This window comes from Polypterus senegalus, chromosome 9 (assembly GCF_016835505.1).
Source record: "Polypterus senegalus isolate Bchr_013 chromosome 9, ASM1683550v1, whole genome shotgun sequence".
Classification (NCBI taxonomy): Eukaryota; Metazoa; Chordata; class Cladistia; order Polypteriformes; family Polypteridae; genus Polypterus; species Polypterus senegalus.
This window is the reverse complement of record NC_053162.1, coordinates 115,914,752-115,921,162: the sequence shown is the minus strand read 5'-3', so window position 1 is coordinate 115,921,162 and position 6,411 is coordinate 115,914,752.

Below are 6,411 nucleotides of genomic sequence, written 5' to 3'. Positions count from 1 at the left end.
TCAGGCTATGTGGGTCATAATTTCAATTAGTTTGGTGGCCGAACATTTTTAGGTTAGCTGGTGTAAACACATTAGCAAATACAAAAGAGCTATGGTCTCCGTATCTCAGTATTGTGTCCAACTAAGCCAAAATATTGCAGACCAACATAATATAGTTTTTTTCTCATGTTATTGCCTTATTTATTATAATTTTAATTCCAATACTTCAATGTGTAGTGATACATACCGATAATTTTTCCTTCATGGTAAACATCTAACAGTTCTTTTGGTGTGGCTTGTTCCTCTGATCACTAGCTTCTACCACTTGCCAAAAAATACTGAACTAAGAGAGAATATTGCTTGAGAATTTACTTCCACAGCTCTTATTTTTAAAATTTCAAGGGATTTAAAACTAAAAATAAAACAAGCAAGTACAATTATTTATAACAAATAATATGCAGAATAACACACATATACTGTACATAAAAGCTGTAAAAAAAAAAAAGGGAGACAAAAACATGTTATCTGTGTCTTGTTCTTCTTTTTTCGTCTGCTCCCGTTAGGGGTTGCTACAGCAGATCATCTTCTTCCATATAGTCCTGTCTTCTGCATCTTGCTCTGTAACACCCACCACCTGCATGTCCTCTCTCACCACATCCATAAACCTTCCCTTTGGCTTTCCTCTTTTCCTCTTTCCTGGCAGCTCTATCCTTAGCATCCTTCTCCTGATATACCCAGCATCTCTCCTCTACACATGTCCAAACCAACACAATCTCGCCTCTCTGACTTTGTCTCCCAACCTTCCAACCTGAGCTGACCCTCTAATGTACTCATTTCTAATCCTGTCCATTCTTGTCACACCCAATGCAAACCCTAGCATCTTTAACATTGCTACCTCCAGCTCTGTCTCCTGCTTTGTCAGAGCCACCGTCTCCAACCCATATAACATAGCTGGTCTCACTACTGTCCTGTAGACCTTCCCTTTCACTCTTGCTGATACCCGTCTGTCACAAATCACTCCTGAAACACTTCTCCACCAATTCCACCCTGCTTGCACTCTCTTTTTCACCTCTTTTCCACAATCCCTGTTACTCTGTACTGTTGATCCCAAGTATTTTAACTCATCCACCTTCACCAACTGTACTTCCTGCATCCTCACCATGCCGCTAACCTCCCTCTCATTTATACACATGTATTCTGTCTTTTACTGACCTTCATTCTTCTCCTCTCTAGAGCATATCTCCACCTATTCAGGGTCTCCTCAACCTGCTCCCTACTATCGCTACACAGTGATCACAGTGTCATCAGCAAACATCATAGTCCATGGGGACTCCTGTCTAATCTCGTCTGTCAACTGGTCCATCACCATTGCAAATAAGAAAGGGCTCAGAGCTGATCACTGATGTAATCCCACCTCCCTTCTTAACCTAGCTTCCACGACTCTTTCCCATAATTTCATGCATTTTATCCTCTTGTAGTTACTACAGCTCTGCACATCCCCCTTATTCTTAAAAATCTGTACCAGTACACTTCTTCAATTACCTCTTGCCTGAAGAAGGAGCCTGAGTTGCCTCAAAAGCTTGCATATTGTAATCTTTTTAGTTAGCCAATAAAAGGTGTCATTTTGCTTGACTTCTCAAATGAACAATTAACAGTACATTCTTCTGAATGAGACTGTAAATTATTCAGCATATCTCTTTTCATTTAACAATTCAACAAACTGAGTTAAAATGTTGAGTCGAATAGCTAACGTATTCCTAATTTATACTTCATTTGAATTTTACAAGGATAATAGGAAAAATCTTAATGAAGAATTGGGCAAACAGACTAGTATGACACGTTTAAATTGACATATCATATTGAAAGCTAGAAGATATTTTCTACTGTTCTTTCAGCTCTTAATGGTCCAACAATCACATCTGTTACAGTATCAGTAGACTGAAATTTATCAAACCACTTTAGAATTGTATTACAAGGAGGAATTCATGCTTGCTAAGGCACATTAAACCTGATACAAAAATGTTTTGCTGTTTTATTACAAATTTGGATTGAATGTATGCCATGATGGTGAACACATAATGAGGCTCCCATCAGTTCCTGCTGAAACTTCATTTAGAATCGAAATAACAAGGACATTATATTTTAAAAATTCCACACTACTGCTTCGCCTACAACAACACCATAATTTTTATACCCTTGTGCCTCACCAGTTATTTTTGATATTTCAATCTGACACCACAGTTCCATAACCTCTCAAGCTTATCTGTCTCCCCCTTTCTTAGATGTTTATATGTTATTATTATTTAAAATGAAAATTCTTTGTTATGAGTCAACAACATTGTCAGCTGAATTCATTCTGGATCACACACATCCGCAGTCAAATGTACACAAAATAGATGGTATCACAGAATTCATCCCTGGACAAACTCATTTTAGTACATGGTCATGTGGAGACCTATCATAGTAACCCATAGTTTAAAAAACACTGATTTACATAAGAGCATTTTAATGGTGTTACTCAGTGGCTTCTGTGCTGAGTAGCCTAACGATCTGAGGGCAAGAAAAGTAACTGTATTTCTATATCACATTTTCATTCAAAGAATGTAGCTCAAAGTGCTTTACTAGGTGTTAAAGATATGGTTAAAATAAAAGAGAAACAACTTAAATTAGATAAGAATAATAATGAATAACTAAAAATATCCATACAAACTTCAATAACTGACCTAAAATTAGTATAAAACTAGCCTCCCTATACAGTATACAATATCATATTGTAATTCTCAGATGATTGCGATAATTAGGTCACATGGCAAAGAAAACTCCAGTTAAGCTGAAGAAAAAAAACAAAATCTGAAAGGCTCCCAAAACCAAAAGACTGGAGCCCTGGAGAACATTTATAGCACATGCTGCCTCAGCCATGCACACAGTCTATTTGAACAGCTCCCACTGGGCAAATGCTTCAGAACTTTTCCTGTAGGGACCTATCAAGTGATCCTGGGAGAATTGTTTGTACTTAGAATTACAATTACCTCACTGTAAACTTGCACTTCAGTTGTAGTATTGCACAACCTGAGTCGCTTTATGAACCATTTTCACTATCTGCACTATATGTACATGTATATTGTACTTATGCTTTCATATTGTACTGTAAATTTTATAAACATAAAATATGTTTATTTAAGACAATATTATAACAATAGTGGGTACATTAGCAAAGTAAATAGATTTGTTGCCTTAAATGGCACAGTTGTACTGCGAAGAATGTTCACTGTTATGTGTTCTCTCCATGTCTGTGTGGGTTTTCTCCAGAGTCTTTGTTTTCTGCCCACTATCTATTGATTTGCACATTAGAAGACACTCTTTTTCCTCAGTGCTATAAAGATTGGTGCTTTCACTATGTATCAGATTAAGAGGAGTTGAGTACAAATGAATGCATAATAGAACTGACTTGGATATATTTTCCATCATTTATTGTTCTTTTAACTGTCAGGATTCTAACTAGTAGGACAGACTCTGAGTTAATTCAATCCTTACCATAAATAATATACTGTAAATATTGTTATTTTATAAATCTATAGAAATATCGAATATTCTCCACTAAGACAGAGTTAAAGATAAACAGTACATTAAAGACAGGATGACTGGGTGCTTCTCGACTTTTGTTATATATTCACAGGAAATTCGGTGGTATGTTTGACGCAGACAGACATTGTCAAGTCATCTGGAAAATAAATAACCAGGTTTTCTATAAATTATAGTTCTCTTTTTGATTTAAGAAAGAAACATAAAATGTAACAAAATATAATGGAATTTAATATAATTCAGTGTTTCATTCTATTTTTTTCTTTTTTCAGGTATGTTCAATACATATTTTTTATTCTTTCACATATGATATGGTGGCATGGGCAATTGTTGTGTCTTGTTAATTAACTTATTTTTTCCCCCTCTTTTTAGGCACTTATAGCCAAGATATTGTGACTCAGAGACCATTTTATTCTTTTGTTCTTTATTTTTAGTTTTTATGCAATGCATTGGTATCAGCAAATAAAGAACCAGGGCTTAAAATTCTTAAATAAAGTTATATATTCAAACAGCAATTTTGGTGACTATTCTAACAAATTTCAGACAGCCTTGTTTACCTCTTGCTTAAGAAAGCAACAAAATTATGTCAAGCACAATTCTCCTTCCTCATCCTAATGTTTAGCCCACTGCCCACTGCCTCCTGACTCTGACTTTATTGAGACAACTGACTTTATTTTAAGCTCGGCTCAGGAATTGCTTCTCATCTCTTGTGCCAGTTATCTGGTGCATTACCCAGGTATTGCAGAAACCAAGGCAGTCCTCCCCTTGCACTGCCCTCTGGTGGTCCTCAAAGACCCTGACAGGGTTGCACTTCTGGACTCCATTCCCCGTGCAACCCTGCTGGTGTCTTAATCAGGTTTAGTCCCAAAGCATGCTGCCATCTGCCTCATCCTAACTAGGTATGAACCCTTCCATTTTTCTTGCCAGGATGCCTGTCCTTCCTTCTGTGCACCCACATTATCAATTAAATATATGTTGAATAACAATTTGATTGTTAGATAAAAATGGGAATGGCAAACAATTGGATCAACATGGGGGCTTAAAACTGGGGTGTTGAGGGTTTATCTTCTAAATCAGTTTGCGGTGGTGATTGTCTTCTGTTTGTAGTGAACATCACAGCAATAACATGTAATTTTGGAACAGTTTAACATCATGGGTGTTTTGTAAAATCGGTTTGGAAGTATGGATTCACTTCTTGAACCTGTCTCTTATTTGTCTGTAGTTTTAGTTTTTTGTCTTCTTGAACTTCCATCATATTTTAAACACTTGAATGTAAGGAATGTTAACGTCAATGAGACTGAGGAGTTTTTGAAGCAAATAAGGAGAGATGTGTTTATTTACAAGCCTTGAAAGTACTGCATTTGAGTAAGTAGTTTATTAGCATCTATGATGTAAAGACTGGTGTAGGCTGTAGGTTGGTCTTTATAAGGATGTATTCCACTAATAACATGATAATCTTGCTTATGAATTCTGTACATGTAGGCCCCATGTCCTGGGGTATTATCAACAGATGCTCCCACGCATGAAAAAGATGAGCTGTTGATATTATGTAAGTGTTGCAAACAGTGATGTCCTGCAGTTCTTGTGGAACATATAATGTCTTTTACTAGTTAAGTACTATGCATCAAATGTACTTTGTGGTATAATGGCATTTGTAAACGCAGTGAGGAAGAACTTTTTATCTTCTTAAACCTGTCTGTTGTCTGTCTGTGCTTATAGGTTTTCTTCTTGCTGAACTTGCCGTCTATTTGTAAAGTCTTGTGTAGCTGTTTGTGTTAATGAGGCACATACTGTAGTAGTTAAGGCTGTAGGTTCCAATCCTGCTACTGACACTGTGACCATGAGCAAGTCACTTGACCAAAAAGAAAAGTAACCAATTGTATCATAAATGTTGTAAGTCATCTTGGACAAAGGTGTCAGCCAAATAAGTAAATGTATATCTTGTAATTTATTTAATAAGTGAGGAGAATTGTATTTTCAGGCCATAATAGTGTTTGCTTAAGAGTTTGGTTTGAACTGGTATGTTCACAATAAGGTATTAAACCTGTCAGATATTTATGATTTGTGGTTTGTTTTTTTGTCCTAAATTCATATGCAAGACATTCAGAGTGATTGTTTGACTGTTGTTTTAGTGTCTGGTAAATCACATGTGTGCGTTAGATGTGAATATGTATTTAGGAGCAGGTTGCTCTGCTGTTCGGTGGTCCCCCTTTTTCACTTTAACTGTAGTTTCCCATCATCTCCATATGCAGGGGCCAGATCAAGGAAAATTATCTGTTATCATTAAGGAATAATTAAACATTTTTCAAAAAATTATTTTTGTAGTTCGTTCTATTTCTAATATATTGTAGACAAGTGAAGAAGCAACAAATGCAAAACTACTATTTTTAATTGTAATACTATCAATCATGTTTGAAAAGTCATTTACACTTGCAGATATGCTGAGCATAACCTAATGTTGGAGAGATTTTTAATGGAGTGCAGATTGCAAGTCTGTCTATCCTTCTGTTTTCAGAACCTGTTTCCTGCATTACAAGGTGACAGGGAAGATTCACCCAGTCCATGCAATATTTGGGCTGATTTGGAAATAACTGCACACCTTTTTTACTTCTCATCACACAAAGAATTGCTAATAACTGCTTAAACGTTTGGTTGGTTTTATGACCTTTAAAATAGGTGAAATTATTGTAAAATTATTTCTAGAAATTAATACCCCTATGGCAAAAGAGAAAAACAAACAAACAAACTAATAATTTTGACATCTAATTGCTTGTTATTTTTCACGTGTCCATGTCTGAAAGACTGAATCTGGAAGTCCTGCAGTGTGGCTTGTCTTTAGCTAGAGAATTC